The sequence below is a fragment of the Lissotriton helveticus genome, chromosome 12 (assembly GCF_964261635.1).
Source record: "Lissotriton helveticus chromosome 12, aLisHel1.1, whole genome shotgun sequence".
Classification (NCBI taxonomy): domain Eukaryota; kingdom Metazoa; phylum Chordata; class Amphibia; order Caudata; family Salamandridae; genus Lissotriton; species Lissotriton helveticus.
In genome coordinates this window covers 274,016,049-274,037,230 of record NC_136073.1, presented here as the reverse complement: position 1 = coordinate 274,037,230, position 21,182 = coordinate 274,016,049, and the positions used below count along the sequence as shown (strand labels likewise).

The 21,182-nt window shown below is 45.0% G+C and overlaps 1 protein-coding gene across 1 annotated transcript in view; it reads right to left on the bottom strand.

Annotated features, from left to right (window-relative positions):
- Window positions 1-20,618, bottom strand: part of LOC144797734 (IST1 homolog) — a 221,275-nt gene extending 200,657 nt beyond the window's left edge. Inside the window, exon 1 of the mRNA XM_078668476.1 lies at window positions 20,398-20,618. The gene's annotated coding sequence lies outside the window, so the exon portion shown is untranslated. The remainder of the gene's footprint in view (window positions 1-20,397) is intronic.
- Between the last annotated feature and the right edge of the window lie 564 nt (window positions 20,619-21,182).

Here is a 21,182-nt window from a genome sequence, read left to right as displayed (position 1 = left end):
GCACACAACTTTTACCCAATCAAAATATGCACTCTGGACTTCCATCATGTGAGGAGTCAAAGTTCCTGTCTAATGATGCTCACTCAATTGTCTGGCGGAAGCTGCACTGTCAAGTCAGAACAAAAAAATACTGAAATATGCCTTTTTAATTGGAGTGCTAGCAGATTCGCAATTTTGACAAAGCTGTTGTCACCTGACAATGAAATAGCCACTTTAGCTATACATTATAATTACAGCTGCCACCTTTTGATGGAAAAATACTGCTCGTTTGTTGAAAGGTCCAATGTTAAAAAAAATTTGTGCGCAATCATCTACATTCTTTTAGAACATGCCAGTCTTTATTTGTTTTACTTATCATTTAAACATAGAATAGGTAGCTTTAAGATACATTTGAAGTATTAGGGGCGTATGTAGGTAGGCGTTTGCGGAACGCAATCGGTGCTTTGGTATGTAGGTGCATATTAGCAAAATAAGGAATCGCAAAAATTGCGATTCCTTATTTTGCTCAAGCATTTAAGAAATCGCAATTTTGCGATTCCTTAAATGCTATGTAGGAGTGAATTTTAAAATGCGATTTAGACTTAAGGAATCGCAAAATACCACCTACTCCAAGTAGATGGTATTTTGCGATTTCCTTTCAAAATGCATTTTAAAAAAAAATTCAAAGTGCCATGTGGTGCACAGACATGCCCTTAGGGCATGTATGTGCGCCACATGTACTTAGAGGCACATTCCAGGGGTGCAACAGGTGTCCTTCGGACACCCTGGCACCCTTGGAATTGCGATTCTCAAATTGCGATTTTCTCATAGAAAAATCGCAGTTTGAGAATGTATCCCCATTCATTCCTATGGGCCTCTTAGCCCATATGAATGAATGGGACACTCATTCCTTAATTGCGATTCGCAATTTGCTAATCGCAATTAAGGAATGTTAAAGATTCGCAAAAAAATTGCAAATTATTACCTACATTCCATTTTGCTATTCTCAAATAGCGATTCCTTAAAAATCGCTATTTGGGAATCGCAAAATGGAAATTACCTACATATGCCCCTCAGTTTTTATATTGTTGTCTATGTTTAAATTGCAATTGATAAAAAAAAAAAAATTATTGGCCTAAAATTATAGATTTAAAAGTAATAGCCATGCCGTTAAATTTTTGCAATGTGGCAACCCTAATTGTAAGAAAACTAGATTAATTATTTTGGAGGGTTGCAGCAGGAAAATTGCCATATTTTGGCTTAAAACGAGAACTATATCCTCCCAATGAGGATCCCTGAAGAGGCATGTCAATGAATGGAGAGCATTTTGGGAGACAACTTTACCTTCTCCGTGTTTCATTCCTAAAAGGCTCTGCCGCTACCTCATTTTCACAATAAAAATAAAAAATAAAACTTGAGAATGAAATAGTTCCACACAAACAGAGTTGGAAACCTAGATGGGAGAACATCTACAGCCAGTTTGACAAGAATGAAATAGAAACCCAGAGTATTTCTTTCAGCAGTGCCCAAGAAAAAGCTCTAGCTAGACCGCTCTTAGAGTGAAAAGTTTTTCTTCTCTTTTTCTTGTGAGCTAAGAAAATAAAGACAAAAGAAAAAGGAAAAAGGTATGTTATTGCCTAAAATCAGGCCACAAATGCGATGTAAAGCATGTCAACCAAATTACATGTAGGCACATCCCGGGGTTCAAAAAGTAGATATGCAATCTATGCCATACATTAACTTTTGGAAGCACCAGTGTGTAAAGAAATCTAGGGTCATTCTGAGTTCTAAAGAGTATATAAGTGCAGAGCTGGAGAGGCAATTGATTACATTTCAGAGGAGGCAGCCATGAAATTACTAGGAAGGATGCCTGGGGAGAAAAGAATTGTAAGAGAAAAAAGTCCAGAAACAGAGCCCTGAAGTACACCATGTTAGGTGTGGTGGTTGAATCGGTCTTGGCTGTTCAATTAGAATCACTGTGCTTGCCTGTGTTTGTATAAGACTAAAAAACCTACAAAATATCTAAATGGACGAGGGACTAGGCTTACCTAAAAGAAACATCCTTTGAGTTTGCACACTTTTTCTATGTGGGTACAAATGACTTCTATAGGGCATAAAGTTGGAATGGATTCCATCCACTTTTTAATGTGCTCCCTTTAGGTACAGGGTTGTCACCTGCATTGTCTACACGAGTCTCCCCTTGCCCAGAGTACAAACTGCATGCATATCTGGCATGTAAGGCCATGGACCTGTCCATTGACCTGTAGGAATGTACCAAAAGTGCTCATATTGTTGCGGAGGACTACTGCCCATGTCCTGGGTAAAGCACAAAGGTATCTGCCAGCATGTAGTGTTTTAGGAGATTAATAGTGTGACCAGACCTTTTTACCTGTGTAATAGAGTGAAACCTACCAGCCTGTCTTGTGTAAAGTTCTTCTGTTATGTGTATGCCCAGTACCTTCAGCTTGCATCCAGTGATGTGAATAATTAAAATGATTTTTCTCAGCATAATGACAGACATACAGAAATAGGTAAACCTCTAGAGGTTTGCCTTCAATGGTGGGGCCTACTTTGCGGTATTATCTATCTAGACGGCAATGGTTCATATTACTTACCTCATGAATGAGCCTTTTTATAAAGTCACATCAACCTGGGTACATTACCTAGGGGTACTGTATGAACAACAGAGTAAACATATGGATATAGAACTACACTGGCAAAATCCAATCATTGATTTTATACCTATTTATGTATGTCTGTCACTATGCTGAGAAAAATCATTTTATTTATTAACATCACTGTTATTATACAGGCACTTATGCCAACCTATAGCGATAATACTCACGCTAAAGGTAATGCGCACCAGGCCCTCCAATTGATGACCCGGACAACCTTATTAACCATGCTATACTTTTGTCCTACACTTTCTCTCTTTTCAGAAACACTACTCCCTTCAACAAACTTGGTGGCACTGGTTAGTTCAGGCCACCACTGATACTAAAATTGACCTTCCTTTGGTCCTGAAGAAGCGCTTTGGATCTCCTTCTGAGGCCACATACAGCGCGAAACATGTTGACCGATATATATGTCCATTAGGGACATATACCCAGCTACAGAGGGACATAATATCCCCTAGAGCAGCACTACACACTTTGTTTTAACAATGGCAGAGGGATCACACTAATAAATAGTACCCAATCTCCCTCCAGTCATTTTTTAACACAACACTTTAGACGTCACTGCCACTTACATCCGCGCACCGAAACAGCTTCTCATCAAAAGATCTTCGATAAAGAGACCCTTCGGGGGGCCCGTAGGGCATTGCAGCGCCGGCCCGACGAGGAGCAGAGCCCAATTGATGAAGCATGACATCCTTCAGGGTGTGTGAGGGCATTATGACGACGACACACTGTCCCCCACAGAGTAGCACACGAAAAAAAGTTTCTTCCTTTTTCATCCTCTACAAGGAACAGTGACTCCCTTTGAGTACTCATTACTATTCAGGAGCAAGGGTCATTGGATCTAATAATCAGCTCCTAGTGTCCCCCCTCTCTACAAATAGGAACACTGCCATTTAGTGGCTGTGTGGTGGAGGGAACTACATTTTCTGTTGTGTAAAGTAAGGACATTTTCTATGTCAGGCCAGCCCCAGGTTCTATACCACTTTAGATGGTTTAATGACAGCCAGGTACAGAAACCTCAAGTTTCATTGTGCTTGTGTTATGAACACTCCAGTTTGGATATAGCTCTAGTGCTACATGCTGCAAGAAGTATTGCTCTACACCACGGGTACTCATAGTACGGCCCGTGGGCCGCCAGCGGCCCGGCCAGCCTTCCCTGGCGGCCCGCGGACCTTGCAGACAATTTACCCGTGTTTAAAAAAAAAAAAATAAGAGTGTCAGCAAACACTGTGCAGCGACTCTGAGAGACTCTGCTGCTCTGTGGGGGCCCGGGCATTCCAGCTGCAGGGGAGCTAAGAGGTGAAATAACAAAAGCCTCAAGAACACACAAATGGTCTTTTAAAGACCTGTGAAGTGCTCGGGTGCGGCTGTGTGTGTGTGCCAGGAAGCTGTCTCAGCCCGGGCACACTCAGGCAGGGTGAGATAAAGAGGGTGACAGAGGGAGGTAGAGGGAGGGAGGGAAAGGGAGGAAGACAGGGGGAGAGCGAGGGAGGGAGTGAAAGGGAGGGAGAGCGAGGGAAGGAGGGAAAGGGAGAGGGAGGGAGAGGGAGGGAGGGAGGGAGGGAAAGGGAGGCAGACAGACAGAGGGAGGGAAAGGGAGGGAGAGCGACGGAGGGAGGGAAAGGGAGGCAGACAGACAGAGGGAGAGGGTGGGAATGGGAGGCAGACAGGGAGAGCGAGCGAGGGAGGGAGGGAGACAGGGAGGGAGGAAAAGGGAGGGAGAGGGAGAGCGAGGGAAGGAAAGGGAGGGAGAGGGAGGGAGCGCGAGTGTGGGAGGGAAAGGAGGGAGGGAAAGGGAGGCAGACAGAGGGAAAGCAAGGGAGGGAAGGAAAGGAGGGAGGGAAAGGGAGGTAGACAGAGAGTGTGGGAGGGAGGGAAAGGGAGGGAGAGGGAGGGAAAGCGAGGGAGGGAAAGGAGGGAGGGAAAGGGAGGCATACAGGGAGAGCGAGGGAAGGAAGGAAAGGAGGGAGGGGAAGGGAGGCAGACCGAGGGAGAGCGAGGGAGGGAAGGAAAGGAAGGAGGGAAAAGGAGGGAGAGAGAGGGAGGGAGGGAAAGGGAGGCAGAGAGAGGGAGACATACAGAGGGAGACAGAGAGGGAGAGGGAGGGAGACAGAGAAAGGGAGAGGGAGGGAGACAAAGAGAGGGAGTTGGAGCGAGACAGAGAAAGGGAGAGGGAGCGAGACAGAGAAAGGGAGAAGGAGCGAGACAGAGAAAGGGAGAGGTAGCAGGACAGAGAAAGGGAGAGGGAGCGGGACAGAGAAAGGGAGAGGGAGCGGGACAGAGAAAGGGAGAGGGAGCGAGACAGAGAAAGGGAGAGGGAGCGAGACAGAAAGGGAGAGGGAGGGAGACAGAGAAAGGGAGAGGGAGGGAGAGAGAGGGTGCAAAGGGAGGGAGGAGGGTGACAGACAGAGGTAGGAGGGTGACAGACAGAGGGAGGGAGGAGGGAGGGAGGAGGGTGACAGACAGAGGGAGGGAGGAGGGAGGGGGAGGGCGACAGAGTGAGGAGGGCGACAGAGTGAGGAGGGCGACAGAGTGAGGAGGGCGACAGAGTGAGGAGGGCGACAGAGTGAGGGAGACAGAGAGGGAGAGGGAAGGAGAGAGAGGGAGACAGAGAGGTAGGGGGAAGGAGAGAGAGGGAGACAAAGAGGGAGAGGGAAGGAGAGAGAGAAAGACCGAGAGAGAGGGAGACAGAGCGAGAGAGGGAGTGAGACAGAGGGAGTCAGGGAGGGAGAGAGAGGTAGTGAGACAGTCTGAGTGAGACAGAGGGAGAAATAGGAAGAGACAGAGGGAGAAATAGGGAGAGACAGAGGGAAAAATAGGGAGAGACAGAGGGAAAAATAGGGAGAGACAGAGGGAGAAATAGGGAGAGGGAGAGGGAGATGTGTGTATGCCGGGAAACGTGGCTCAGTGGATGAAGGCGTCCGCTGCAGGGACCTGTGTCAACCTCATGGTCAGTTTTGTTTGTTGCTCTAGCCCCGCCCCTTCCCCACTGACCCAGCCCCCACCGGTGCGGCCCTCAGACACAAACCACACTGTAAATTTGGCCCCCGAGAGAAAGTTTATGAGTACCCATGCTATACACAAAAAAAGATTTGCCTGCAGTGCAGCCTGAGAAAGATACAGATCCACATCCTCTGTTGAGAAAATGTGTATAAAATGTGTATAAGGGGGTGATCCACCTAGTACTTGAATAATTTTGTGACTAGGGCTGGTATCTGTCAGACAGCCAGTCTCTCAGAGGTAAGGGCATATCACCTGAAGTCTGCACTTTCTGCTGAAGGAGCTAAGGTACTGACAGAGTGCCTAGAAGCCAGCATGCTGAGAGAGGAAAGGGGTGTGCCTGTCCATGCATGAGGAAAGATTGTCCAGTAAGAAACTGCAGTGAGTCCAGAGGAAGTGCTGAGAGTGAGATAAGAGTGACCCTTGCCATAGAAGTTCCCCCTGAAATCTCATAACCAGTCTTGGTAAGGACCACTGTGGGTAATCACTTCTTCAGCCCAATCTGCCTAGTTGGAATGGTTAGTTCTGCAACTGCTGAATGCGACACTGACCCAACTAGGGTTACAGCTGCCTTCTTGGCACAGGCAGGGATGCAACTGTTGCACCACATCTGCTCACTCGGGCAGCACTGGTTGTGGTACGCCACATTGGCCTGCTCATGCCTGCCTCTGTGCTCCATATGCTTGGGCTGCTACACCACAAAGACTTCGCCGGGTCGCTGTGCCCTCAAATATGCAGCCATGCCTAGCTCATATGACAGCAAGTTAGGTTGGTGTAGCTCAATACAGCTCACCTATGTTAAGAACTCTGAATAGCCAGATCTGCTGCAGAGAGAACACTATGAACTGCTGCAAATTCACTAGACCAAGGGTAGAAGCTTGAAAACAAAGTGGACTGAGTGAGGATATGATTTGTGGGCGGACATTAGAGAATACGTTTGAGCTTGATTTATGCCTTTGCCAACACTACTAAGTGGACCAGCCTTTGGGTAGTGGGGTTTCTTGGGGTGGTATATTGATCAACAACGATGAGGGAAATACTCAGTAAGCACTGGTGAGAAATTCAATGGTAGTTCAAATAAATCCTTCTTTGATTTGGTGCTCCACTTCCTATGGTCCAACGTTAAGAACAATAACCTAACAACAAGAAAAATGGAAATGGAAGGAGCGCTATATTCAAAAATAATAAATCAAATGTTAAAGTCCATATATATTTCTTTCTTCTTTCTTCTTCAATGTTAATTATTTTTCTTTCATTGTCCCAATACAAAAGAGTTTCAGGCAGCCAAAGTTCGAATTCCAACAAAAAAGTTATTTGATGCTTGAATCCAATCAATGTACCAATTATTCCATTCAGATCATTTGTTCCACAAAAACAACTTTTGTTATACGCAGTCAGCGCGTTTCGTCCTCCTTAGGATATCATTATTTCAAAATGGCAAATAGAATAAATTATCTTAAGAATTAGTAAATGAGGTGATCAGCTTTGTCACCATATCAGTAAAACTATTATGATGCTATTTTGATAGAACAATACTTTGGGTGATTGCACTCAGGATTTTAAGTTTACGGAGCTTGGAAGGAGAAGAACTTCGGTTTGAAAGAATTTACTGTCTAAAGGACGGAAATCTGTTATTGTGTATAGCGGAAGTAGGGTGACTTTAACGTAGGAAGAATAAATACAGTAAAGAGCTTGGCCTATTTTTGATTAGGTGGGTTAATAGAACATGAAGTATGGTAATCAAAAATGGTTTGACAAACTTTGCTTAATTAAGGGGTTGTGTTTTGGCCATAACAAGATAGGCAGATCATGTGGGCATAATGAATAATGATTAGGATTTCATAAAAAGGGTGAGAGAGACCATTTCTGATTGTTCTAGGGTGACGAATAAGCAACGGGTATTGATGAAGTATAATACAACACCAACATTCTAAAGTTAGAAAATAATAAGGTACGTCCATCTCTGAGTGAAGAGTACTATGAAGAAATTGCATAACAAATGTGAGCATATGATGTTTAAGAAGTGGGTGGATACTATGTATTTGTAGATTGTTATATAGGTAGGACCGAAAGGGGCATTTAAATATGGTTTTTAATGTATACAGACATGAAGATTGTTTTGCAATTTTGCTTTTCTTAACTCCTATTTTGTAAATATGGATTGTGATTTTTTGTTTCTTACCTTGTAGCCCTGATGATGTCCTAAGGAGGACGAAGCGCGTTGGCTGCTTATAACAAAACTTGTTTTTGTGGAACAAATTATCTGATAGGAATAATTGTTACATTGATTGGATTCAAGCATCAAAGAACTTTTTTGTTGGAATTTGAACTTTGGCTTCCTGAAACTCTTTTTTATTGGCACAATGAAAGAAAAATAATTAAAATTGAAGAAGAAGAAAGAAATATATGTGGACTTTAACATTTGATTTATTATTTTTGAAGATAGACGCTCCTTCATTTCCATTTTTCTGGTTTCTTGGGTGGGTTTAGTACAGAAGGAGGACCCAGCGGGTGTAGAAGCCACAAGGAAAAACCATCCCATGTTCACTGCCTTGTACCTCAAACTGAATTCTGTAGTATTTAATATTGCTATGTAATTACAAGTACTTTCTCTTTCTTAAAAGATAAGGACTAAACTGGAAATTAACTTTATTGTGTTTGTTGATTGATTTGTGAGTTCTGACCTTGTGCACCCTGATGCTACCTTCATAAGAAGGCTGTGGTTACTCGCACTTGCTACCCAATAGTCAACTGCGGAAGGGGATTGTACTTGGCCCAATTTAGACAGCCACAACAGGACAAACCCCAGGGCACCATTGGTAAATGACCTCAACCACTGTTTTTCAAGTGGCCCCTGAAAGGGGTCTAACACTTTCTTAATACACTCCTCCTTCTGAGTAAGCATTAACAGAAGACCACATTCTAGAGCTTCACTCATTGCTTAATGGGGGAAAAGTTCAAAAAGATTCAGAAACTTCAGCAAGCATTAGGGCTCAAGGTTGACCTCAAGCGCAGCACAGACTTCAAATAGGAGGGCAAATGAAATGAACGGGAAATGGATTTCATATTTTGTGCTGGGAAGAAAATGTCAGCATGTTGAATGGGATTCTTGGGGGAAAAACTCAACAACAGCTTGCTCAATGAGTCATGAGTACTACTCTTGATGAGTTTTTTTTTCCATTCACCAAATCTCATACAACCACTGAAAAACATGCATGGAAGTAGCGGGTAAAAGCTGTTGTGTGTTGAATAGTGATGGTGCCTCATATGGTGGACATGACCTGAAGGTGCCCCGATGCTCAGAACTTTGTGTCTTATGCCTTGATGTAGCAACATCACAAAATAAAATGATGAACAGAGTGTTGAACATTTTCAAATACTCAGCCCCAGTCCTAGATTTGGGTATAATCCATTGCTATTTTGCTCACCCCATCACCCCAGTTTGGACTCAACTGTATGTAAATTAGTCTTGACCATGCTCCCCATGGGAACAGTCCAGCCCAAACTGCCAAGTCAGGTCCTCTCTGAAAGGGAAACAAGCATCCTGGGACCGGTTCCGGGGTATCACCTCTCATAAGCCAGGATATTGCATATATCTGGGTCTAAACTGGAATGGCATGGTGTGCAAACAAACGATGGATTTCAGGCCCACCTCTGTGTCCTGGGGGTGCATGTTTGACATTGTTTCAGCATTCCATCCATCAATTGTTCTTTTTGCATTTGTCGCCCTAAGTGGCAAGGGTATGCCCAAACGTGGGACCTGTGCTCACCCTGCCACTGGAGTCAAGCTAGCCTGGCCGATGAGGGGTGCTACCCTGAAACTGTTTCCAAGATGCTGGTTTCTGATCCAGGGAGGACCTGGCCTGGCAGTTCAAGCTGGATTGTTCCCATGGGGAGCAGAACCAAGGATGATTTGCATATGGCTGGGTCTAAACCGGAATGGCATGGTGTGCAAAAAAACGATGGATTTAGGCCCAGATCTCTGTACTGGGGTGAATGTTTGATATTGTTTCAGCATTGCGTCCATCAATTGTTCTTTTTGCATTTGATATCTTCATGTGGCACAGTTACCATTTTTAATCGTGAAGGTTTCTTGTGCGTTTAATGCAGCATATGAATGACATGTTGTGTCGCTTTACTTTCATTGCGAGTCTGCCCAGGCTTCACGCCTCACACAAGCATCTTTGTTATTCCAAGCCTCATTCTGCCTCAGGTTCATAAGGCGCATGGTTGTGCATCGAATATCATGACTGTCTAACCATGCGTCTGCGTAGCAGTCTTCTTTTGCGTCTCTTTGTAGATAAGTCTGAACATAGAGCTGAATGAGGAGGAGATGTTTGGAGTGATTGTGCATCTTTTCCAAGACTACTTGAGAGGGAGGACTGCAGCAGCTTCTTAATGTACATTCTTGAAGTGTGTAGGGGAAAACAATAAGAAAAATCACATCTGAAAGCACTTTCATATACATGAGTTCAGAATACCAGCCGTATAAAAACCTGGGCAACATACGGTGGTCACATGACAACTGTCTTGCCTCTTAGCTCACTAATGGAACTGTCGCCATTGTGGGAACAGGGGCAGGAATAGTTCCAAGTTTGTGTTGAAAAGCGATCAATTTTATTAAGTACTACTCAGTGCTGTGCTACATGATGTGACACATTAATGTCAAAGGAAATACACTTTTATTTACTTTTGAAGAGACTTGATCATATTTTATGTGGTGTTTGTTGTTTGATTTACATAGAAAATATCTTCATGGCTCTGCTTTTGCACAGCCTCCAAGAGCCAAGCCAGACCCTTGTTTCGGTTCTACCTGTTAATTTGTTGCGTCGTCCACCTCTCGTGTGATCCTATCATACTCTCTGAATCTCGTGAGGATTTCTGCGGCTGTGGGGAGGACACACTTCATCCGTGTGAGGTGCGTGCCTGGGATGATGGCGAGCAGGGTATTGCATAGCAGTACTGATATCATGCACCAGCAGATATGACCTTATGAAGAAGTGAGACCTGGTGCAAGGTCATTTGAGTTTTCTGAGCATGTGGATCTACAAGTTGGGAATGCTGTTAATATGGAACTGTCCCCAAAAACTCCTATTTGGTCTCAATATATAATTGCAGTTTGGGCATAACCTGCGGGAGAAAATAGCACACATGCACTGTTTTTGGGGTGGGGGGATAACATGCACTATTAAATTGTTAGTTCCCATTCTGAAGGTGTCTAACTAATAAGCTGGCACAGATTGTACACTTGTACATTGCACACACCGCATTAACGCAAAGTAGTGTGAACAAAATTACCGTCTGATATTTGTGGCCACATAGTGATGAGCTAGTGGTGTTTAACATTTATGGTGTGAAACTACTGAGGTTTTTGCATAGATGCATGTGTGCTTAACCAGTTTTTCATGTGAGAACGAATGGAGTGTCCATTGTAAAAAACACTTGTTATGCTGTACTCTGGAAGAAGAACGTAAGCTGTGAGGTACGTATGATGCCGTTTCTGGGAACTTTTTTCAGGAGTCCTATGGCATTCAGTGTGAATGGGTCAAAACTTGAAAAGGACCTTTTCGCTACTTGTTTCCTGGGGTATCATCTTACTATTGAGCCCAAAACTGGATATCACATGTACCCTTTTAGTGCCTGACCCACAAGGTAGCGAAGTCGAGCTGACCAAAACGTACTATGAGAGGTGGTGTGGTTTAGAGACTTAGAACTCAATATACTATCTAATATGAATTAGTAACTCAATGTCCAGTCAGAGCTTAGTCTTTAAAAAAAAAGAAATACTTTACTAGTCACACCAAAGAGTACTGTACATTTATATTAGAGGGCAACAGGCATTACGTTATACTTCTGCAACAAGGTTAACATTGTTAACATTGGTGGGTTATACAGTCTAGGCTAGGCTACTCATGCAGAACGATCTTCAATGGTAACTTCTGGGTAAAAAGTTCCTAACAGACCCAGGGGATTTTCCTGGGGGTTTTGTGAATACCAATCTTACATTGGAATGTAATTCTTGTCTACATTCTCCCTTTAATATAGGTTTCTCCCACCAACCCAGCAATGGCCCACCTGATCACCTCCCCCAGGCCCCCCACCCGACATTTTGGTATTTTCCCTGGTTGCATAGATTTTTCATCTAAACTTCGCGAGGCAGACAGTGCCCTTGTAGTTTCTCGATCAATCAGGCAGTAGGTTCTCAGTGTGAGGCATGCAGAGCACGATCAAATGAATGGAAATTTAATAGGCTCTGCCCCAACCCAGCAAAACAGTTGCCTCTATAATTACAGCACATGTGAACACTATCTCAGATCAGCGGCAGAAGTGCAAACACCGGCTTGAGAGGAGGCTGCATAAGAATCTTGGGACTCACTGAATCTTACTACTTGCGGTCTTCCTTGGGCTCCGTCCCAAAATCATGACCCGCACATGCTAGTTGCAAACAATTGGTTGTACCTCTGAGTATTATAAACTTGGCACTGGCCTCTTCATCAAAGTATTATCTCCTTCAGCAATCCGGGTCTCCCACAGGGAGACAATGGACAGCAGTCAAGTTTCTGGAGAACTTTTTCCTTCTTGATGTGGCTTCTTCAGGGGATCTTGTGGGGGTTGAGATCCAGAACACCCCCTGAGTCAGGGCGCATTTGATTCAGTTCACACTGCTGGGCAATGCAGAGTCTCTAGACCTCACCTTCACAGAGGGGTGCAAGTTCTTCCCTTGGGGTGCAGCAGGCAGCTTTGTTTGGTCTTGCCTATAACTTCTCCCATGAGCAGAGTCTTCCTCGTGCAAGGGCACCTCCAGTGCCCATTCTGAGCAGTCAGTCGTTCTCTGCTTTGAAACAGGGTCCATACAACCCTTCCTGGCAGTCTTAGTCAGGAGTTCTCTAGCCAGATTGGACTAGAAGCTTGTGAATTTGATAGTTACTCCAACTGTGGACCTCAGAGAGTTTCTCAGTCGTTGCCTGTAGGAAGCTGGCTCTTTATATAGTGGACGAAAAAGAGGTACACCATGTAAAGGGTCCAGTCAAACCCAGTTACAGAGGCAGAAATGGTAACCCAATTTTTTAATATATTGATTTTAGCAAGTAAATGCCGCGTCAAATGAGCCTTTATGCACAATGCTTTCCTATGGGAGAAAAGGAAAGATAGCATACTGGCATTTACGGTCCGTTTCCAGGGACTTTCTTCGGGGCTTAGGGTCATAGTGGGCCACGGTTCAAAGTGCCACCAGCAGTTTCTCGTTACCAGCTCTGCAGCGTCTGGTTGCAGAGGGCTGGTCACATTGGTAGCTGAGCGTGGTACACCGGTAAGAAGGGGGAGGGGGCACATATAATTCCATGGGAACAAGTCTGGAAGCTCCTAACGGGAGAATTGGGTCGCAGGGTCCTAGCGACGAGGGAGCACAGTTGGCTCATTGGTAACCAAGCTGGGGCGCTCAGGTGCAGAGTAGAAGAGTTGGCTGGGCTAAGTCCACCTTGGAACCTTGCCGGTTGAGGGTGCACAATGTGGTGCAGCAGGTCAAGGCTACCACGCGAAGATTGAATCTTCCACATTCAAAGCGCCTTCCGGAGAAGCAGGACACGCATCTCTGCTCTACGCTGTCAGGATTACTAATGCAGTCCTGAATAGCAAATAATCGGCCATCAAAGATTCATACTTCGCATGGCAGCCTTGACCCGCTGCACCACATTGTGGTTTTCATTCCTTTTCATCGGATAATGCCGGAATAACCGGTCCCTCCTCGCACAGTTTCAAGTAATTGCTCCAATTGTGCGCTACTTCACTCATTAGCTCCCTTTCGGGCGGACGTCAATCACAGTTGGAATAGCTCCACACTTTCAAGTCCAAGTTTCAGGAATTCATTCCCCTTGCGACATTCTGCTTACTTTCTTGCTACCTTTTTCACCGGCACCGCCCAGTTTTGAATTCAGCTTGCTCACAATTACTATGTCCTGAAAATGAGCTTGAATAGCTGAGATCGAAACGTCATCGACCCCTACAACAAGAACTTTGTCAAATTTGTATATTTATTCTTGAGGAGTTCTCCTATGTGTTGTCAATGCGATGTTTATATTTTAAAGTCACCCCCACTTAGCACGTCACGCTTGTTGTCACTTTACTATGTAAGCACCTGAATTTTTACTTGCATAATTTCATAAAATAAATACCAAACATTATTTTGACTTTCATATCACTTATCGCTTCCTGAGATATTTATTATCTATCACGACTCTAGCGCATGGTCACTTATTCTGCCACTGCTTCCTTCCTTGGACCTTTCTGGCCATATGAGAACCATTGTTGTTCCAAAAACATGTAAAGAAATCTTGGCATGACGTTTCTGTGCTGTCTTTATGCTAAGGTTCCAGACAGTAATCATGTATTCCAACAGTCAGCTTAAAGACTGGCTCTAAGACTAGTTCTGGGCGACTTCTGCCTTTTGCTTAATCCACTCAGACTGGTCCTACCATAGCCATTGTTGTCAGGTGCTAGCAGAAAGATGAAGAGGAGATGGCAGTCTCCTATAAAGTGAAATCCAAAACAAGTGTGCAAAGGAAAGGGAAGATGCCAATTTGACTACTTATTAACCTGTGAGGGTTCCAATGAACAATGGGGTAGGAGAAGGCAGGGAAAACTGGGAAAACTCCCTCAGCTACAAAGAGATTATGTTGCCTCTCCCTCATGCATTAAAACCCGGTGCATTACAAAGAATCTCTGGAATGTCTTTGAAGAATTTTCCAATTCACATTGTGGTATGGGGTTTTCTCTAATACTTCATCTTAAATACCACTAGGATGTAGAACAAACACTGGATTAATGTGTGACTATGGCCATGTGCCCCACACACACTCTCCAGTCACATCCTCTGCATTCAGCAGTAATGTATACACATGCAACATCCATATCCCACATACAATAGTGAAGGACCTGTTTGCACTGGACTGACAGACCAATTTTAAACTTGCAGGGAAGGGTGTTAAATGACCCTCCTATGCAGAAACTGCAGTCGGTCCTCTACAGTCCAGGCAGCTGACGGAAGTAATGCACATTAAGGAGGGCAAACATGGAGTTCACCTCTGGACCTCAGAACCCTGATCTCGGTTGCAATCCATGTTACAGAAAAGTATTGAGCACACAAGATTGATAGTCATGTGTGCTAAGACAAGGTCAAAATACTGCAAAACTTGGGAGGATGACCAGACAGGTTGCACATGCTCCAAAGTTATGCAGGAGACTTCTCCATCCCAACACCCTTCCTACACTGTTCACATGTTTCTATGATTATGAGGTTCGCTAGAGGTACCATCATACTTTATTGTAGGGGTTAAAATATTTGAGTTTGGGGTTATGCAGAGTTTGAAATCTACCATTTGTGTTTGAGATTCTGCAGAATTTGAGACCCATCAATCATCTTTCTCTCTGTTCATAGGTTGGTTAGCGAGTAAGTTGCCAGAGTTGTTTGGGTAACAGGTCTGGAGAATGACTTGCGCTAGTTGTGTAATTGCATGAAGATATGGTTAGGTTCAGGTTCATTATTCCATTAGCTTCTACGTTTGGTTTACTGTCCTTGATACCAGTGACTCTGTAGTGTCTTTATTTTATCACGTTCCTACGGCTGTTTATGCCAGATGTGCTGCACTGGGCGGGTCATACTATTCTACAAGAAAGTGTTGTGGTTGTACGGAGGGGGAAGGGTTTTAGTGACCTTCTTTGTGCTCTTTTTTTCTTGCTCTTCATGGGATGCTGTGAGTGTCACTGGTAAGGGACTGGCAATTGGGCCAGAATGGAATGAGAGGGTGAGTTTGGCATAGCCTTAACCTTAATGTGGCATACCTCTAACCTACATACCTTTATTAAATAAAAACAAAGAGCTTCCTTGTTTTCGTCTCCTGACTCCTGCCTGCGGAGAGGAATGCTTGTTATATCAGAGTACCTGAGAGCTCTAAATGAAAGTGAGGAAGAGAGCAACTGGTGTTACGGAGGTATGGGCATCATCTGATAGTAATAAAGCAGGGTAGAAAACCAAACAAACAGCTCTGGAAAATATTTTAATAACACTCCTAGATGTCACACAGCTTGTGAGTTTAATTAACCCTCTTTTGAATGGCTTGGGAGGATTCTCATCCAATATACTGTCCTAAAAAGTGGAGATGCAATGACTCATTCTACAACACAATGTTGCAAATCAATCAACTAAAAAGCCATAGACTTTACTGGCAGTTCCGAACAGAAACTACCACAATACTTCAGAGCATAGCACACCATCTAGGAGCATTATTTCCTAGCAGCAGAAAATCATATGCATGAATGTAAAATATGTGCTGCCAATCTGGTTCAGCAAGAGATATAAGGAAAATGGGTTAAAGCTGATGGTAAGGGGTGAAAAGAAAACAAATAGGACAAAATAGGATTGTGAAGGATGAAAGAAGTTATGTAGGAAACAGTATAAACGGAAGGGTTGGTGATATATTAAAAATCAGGAGAGACAGGTGGAAAAAAGGGATGGTGAGGAAGCAAAGAGGCCATAAAGCGTGCGTAAAGCAGCAACGAGAAGAAGATATGAGACTTAAAAAAAATAGACTGCGAAGTAGAAGCGGCCAAGAGACGAGTGAAAAAACCCAAAAAAAATCAGGAATGATGAAAGAAATCAACGAAAACCACATGTTCAAAGCTGCAGAAAAAGAGATGGAATTATAGTGGAAAGAAGGTTCGTAACCAGAGAAGGGGATTGAAAGATGATAAATAAGATCACTTGTAGAAAGGCAAAACTACATGGGATAAGGAAGGAAAAAAACAAAAACAGTCCACAAAAATGTGATGGAGAAAACCTCTGCTTCCCTTTTTAGGTTTTGCCTAGCGAAAGCTGCGCTCTGCGCAGCTTTTCGCGCAGGCGAAATCCTGTTGAGAACTGTAGTGTGGCTTTGGTTCGGCCCTCGTCATTGATTGGCTGGCTCCGTAAACGGAGCCTTGCCATTGGACGAGGGGCCTGTCCGTCAATGCCGGACCAGACACGGGGGCGTTCCCGACATTCTTTTCCTTTTGCCGACGTCACGCGACGCCGGGAACGCCCCCGAGTCTGGTCCGGCATTGCCGGCACTACTGCGTCTCTTCTCCCCCGTTTCCCGCCCCGTGACTGGCCGGCCGGCCAATCCTAGCGCGGCCGGCCGGAAGTGCCCGCCCCCCGCAGCCCGGGGGAAGAAGGAAGACGGCAAGCAGTATGGCGGCGCCCGCGGGGCTCCCGTGGCCTGGAGGGAACCGCCGCCGTCGACGTTGCCGGTCTCCCATGCCGAAGAGGGAGACCGGAGAAGTGCCAGAGAGATTTTCGACGTTGCCGGTCTCCCATGCCGAAGAGGGAGACCGGAGAAGTGCCGCCGTCGCAAGGTGCAGGTGAGTCGATTGGTTTTTTTGTATTTTTTTTTCCCCTCCTCTCTTCCCCTGCCTTCCTGCCCCAACCTCTCTCCCCCTGTCTCCTACCTTCACTCGTCATGTCCTCCCCGCCTTCCTCGTCTCCGGCCGGGCTCCCGGCTGCTGCTCTGGAGGCCTGAGAGTACACTAGAATTTGGAAGAAACGTGTTATTAAAGCTCGAGCATGTGACGACTTAGGACAAGATAGAGGCTTCAGTAGGTATTCAAGGGTGAACAACAGCTAAGCAAATTCTGTAAGCGTGATACAACAGATTCAGAAACTCGAATGCTTTTATATTTTTCATATTTAAACAAGCGCTCTATGAAGCTGTTATTAGAGATTAACTATTAGGAAAGAGTGTCAGAATGGGGAGAAGCTTGTCAAGTACTCCAAAACACTGATGAATGAATTGAAATAAAAAAGTATGGGATGCCGGATGGATTCTTTGAACTTTTATAAACATTATTTATATGTACATTTTTGTATATCTGTTTAGATGGTTTGTGTGTAAACCAGATATACAAAACAAAGTCAGACAAATGTTGCAAATTAGGGACTCGATGTGGTTGATGAATTAGATTTCGAACACTGCCTTTGGCGACTGTCTTCTCTGCAATCTTGCTTTTTTCTGTCATCTTTGGTAACCCCTGTGCTATTTCCCACTACTTGCAAGTACTTCCCACATTATCCGTTTTACAGTTGTGACAGCATAATGGCTAAAAAGCACTATGCAGTCTGTCGTTACTACGAGAGAATTGTTGCTTCTAGGAACAAAATCCTATCTATACAAATCTCCAAAATAAATACTAACTGATCTACAGAGGAAACGGAGGAGCTGCCTTGGAACGATTTATCTGCAAATCAGGTTGGTAAAATCACTCTTAGAAATAAAATGTTAATATTGGGGTGGTTGCAGTACTTATTCTGGGTCTGTGCTTCCAAATCACACAACAGAAGTGCTTAACTAGGTCATTTTTCACACGCCCCCACTGTTACAATAGGGCGGTAGTCGCTCTGCTCCTAATGGGTACCTGAAGAGTAACTAAATGGAATTTTACAGCTCTGTGTCTGATAGAGGAATAAGCAACGCAGGGAAGGGAGTCGCTGAAAAACTATTTAAACGACAGGCATGCGAGAAGAGCTAATAAGGCCAACATTAAGTGTGTGCGTGGCACACTGTGCATGATAAGCTCTGCAAGACCACGAACAAGCTGGTGCAAAGCCTAATCACAGTAAAATTCTATGCAAATGAGGACAGCCTAATACATTACACTGCGTTTGAACACATCAAAAAGGGAATTAAAAAAAACTGATTATGGGTACAAATGAAAAGAGCAGTAACAGCGAGTCCTGGGGCGAATGGATATCATGCATGTGTGTCACCCAACCCAGCACCGTCGAAAAACGCCATAGCCAACTATACGTGCAGGCACTTTCTTAGTCAAAGTGTGGAAGAAGACCGTGTTCATCTGGCAAAAAGCTATGGCGCCACAAAACTAATCAAAGAGCTTTGCATTTTTGAAGATGGCACGATGTTGTAAGTTATAAATGTCATATTTCAGAAGCTTAAAGAAAATAAAAGGTCGAAAAGATCATGCGAATTGCTGCACTCTAGATGAAGTTCACATGCAACCCTTAGGGTTGTAGGCTGGCAGTGGACATGAAGAAAGAGAAGCCAAGATAAACACAATCTGAGTAGGCAACAGGCACAGGAAGCTTTAATTATGCACATTCCTAGAGGAGGCCTTTAGGTGGTGGAATGGATGGACCGCACAATTAACTGACAATCTGTGCCCTGTTGAATAATACCTGGCTGGGTAGAACAGCATTAGTATTCGAGAGCGAGGTGTTGACTGAGCCCTGAACTTGAGTTATGTGAGAGGCTAGCGGCAATAAATGAACCTAACAACACACTGAGAGCAACCGGCATCTGGAGTTGCCCAATATTATACTGAAACAATAAGGCAGGTGCGAGAATAAAGGTACAGAAACTAAACATGACAAGGGAAAATACTGTGAAGTGGTGCAGAGTGCAGAGTGGAGCTTCAGAGTGGAGCTTCAGAGTGGAGCTTCAGAGTGTCAAGAGCAATGCCAATAGCTCTAACTTTAACAAAGGCAAAACCATTGCATTGTAAATGCTTGTTGGAAACTGCTTGAAAAAGGTGGGACAAGGATGAGCAAGAGAACATTAGATAGGCCAATAGAGTACCTTGGGTCCTATTGTAACGAAGGAAAATGGGCACACTGCCCGACTGGTTGAGGAGTAAAAGGCATAGCTGATGTGCAGTAAGCTAAGGGTAGCCATCTCCCTCCAGGTCACCACAGACAGAGTTTCCACTCTTGGACTTGTTATTTACAAATGACAGCTATCAAATGTTTTAGTCCAATTAGTTATCAGAATAAAACTACAATACCCAGAAAGCATTAGGTTGTCATATCAAAGTGTAGGACAGGAAACAATGTTTTGGCACGGAGTGAGGTGCCACCTGAAGTCTGTTCTCCAGAGCCATGGCACCACCATTCCTGTTTTGTTAATGGCAGCTACGTCCTCAGTAGTCCTTGAGCACCTCAGCTGAACCACGAGGACCGAAAACACGTTACAAATGTTTGAGAAGGTCACGTCCAGGAGTATTTCCATTGAGCAAACATAGGTGGCAGGCAGTGACCCACTGAGCAATAAACGGATGAAAGGAGCATCTGTTCTCAGTGACACTGTGAAACATGTAAAACGAGCAGGAGACTGAGAAAGAGGAAAGGGCAAGAGAAGTGGACATGAAGGGAAAAAAAGGTCGGAGGGAGAAAGGAGGGAAATGAAAGAAATTGGAGAAGATTATAGATAGAGAAATAGAAGGCGGAGAGATTTCGTTTTTTACATATTTCACATAGTTCACCAACTCCTTGGCCTCTTCGCGCTTTTGGGAATCTCGGAGCGCAGTTTATTTTCAGATGGATAAAGACAGAATTAGACAGTGTGGATGGGAAGAGGAGACGGTGGGACATAACGGAGGGCGGGGAGAAGTTGTCAGGCAAGGCAGAGAGAGGTTATATAAACTTAGGAAATATCCAGAATGGAGAAGAACGGGGCGGGGAAGACTGAAAGCGGGCAGGTAAAAAGATACTTGGGAGCGAGGAAAGAGCGACCGTTGGGGAATGTGAGAGGGGTATATAAGAAAGAAAACCTAGGAAAGGAGGACGACCCTGAAAGTTTTCAAAGTTTCACTAGGACAAAAACATAAACATGGATATGCGGAGGGAGGGATGCCTAAAACTAGCAGAGCCCTGCCCTCATGTGTACATAACATGGATGTTGCAATAACCAGCGCCTACCTGACGCGGCTCCCGGCAACCAGTAATGACCAGCTCGCCGACTGACCCCTCGTCGAAAACGATAACTATCGGGCTGGCTGGACTGCAGGGGACAGCGGCCAACACTCCTGCGTGCTCCTCTCCTCACCCCAAACTTCCAAAACAAGGAAGCACGTCCCCATGGACTGTGGGTGTCCCAATGCAGGCGGGCACGCCCTGTTTGACGTCACAGGACGCACAGCATTCACAGGACTCACCCGGCAGGTCTGATGGAAAGGTGACGCAGCCTACCCCACACGTGCAAATGTATAAACAATGATGTCACCGCTGAACCACGCCCGCCGCGTCACCGCCATCACGCGCCGGGCCATGATCCTGACCCTTTGCTATGAGTTCCTGGGTTTTGAGCAGACAGAACAAGGTATACCGATGCTTTCTTGCCAACACTTGTAATGCAGAGGGGAAAATACAAGGGGGGGCCAATAGGCCCCCACGCAAGCATGGCGGGGCCCGGTCCCTCCCACAACCCGTCCCCTTCGGGGCCGCGTTCCCCGCCCCCTCGCCCCGGAAGTACTGATGTGCTTCCGGGGCGAGGGGGCGTGGTCGTGGCAGCGAAGGGGTTAAGAGCCTGGGGAGCGCGGGAAGCGGCCTCTTTGTGCCCGCGCTCCCCAGGCTCGCTCCTCGCCCCACCGTGGGGCCGTTTAATTTTCTATCTTTTTTATTTCAGGGTGCTTCGTGGCGGCGGAGGACTGCGGGGGTTTTCCTGGATTTCAGGCCGACGCGTGGTAGGAGCGGAGCAGAGCGGG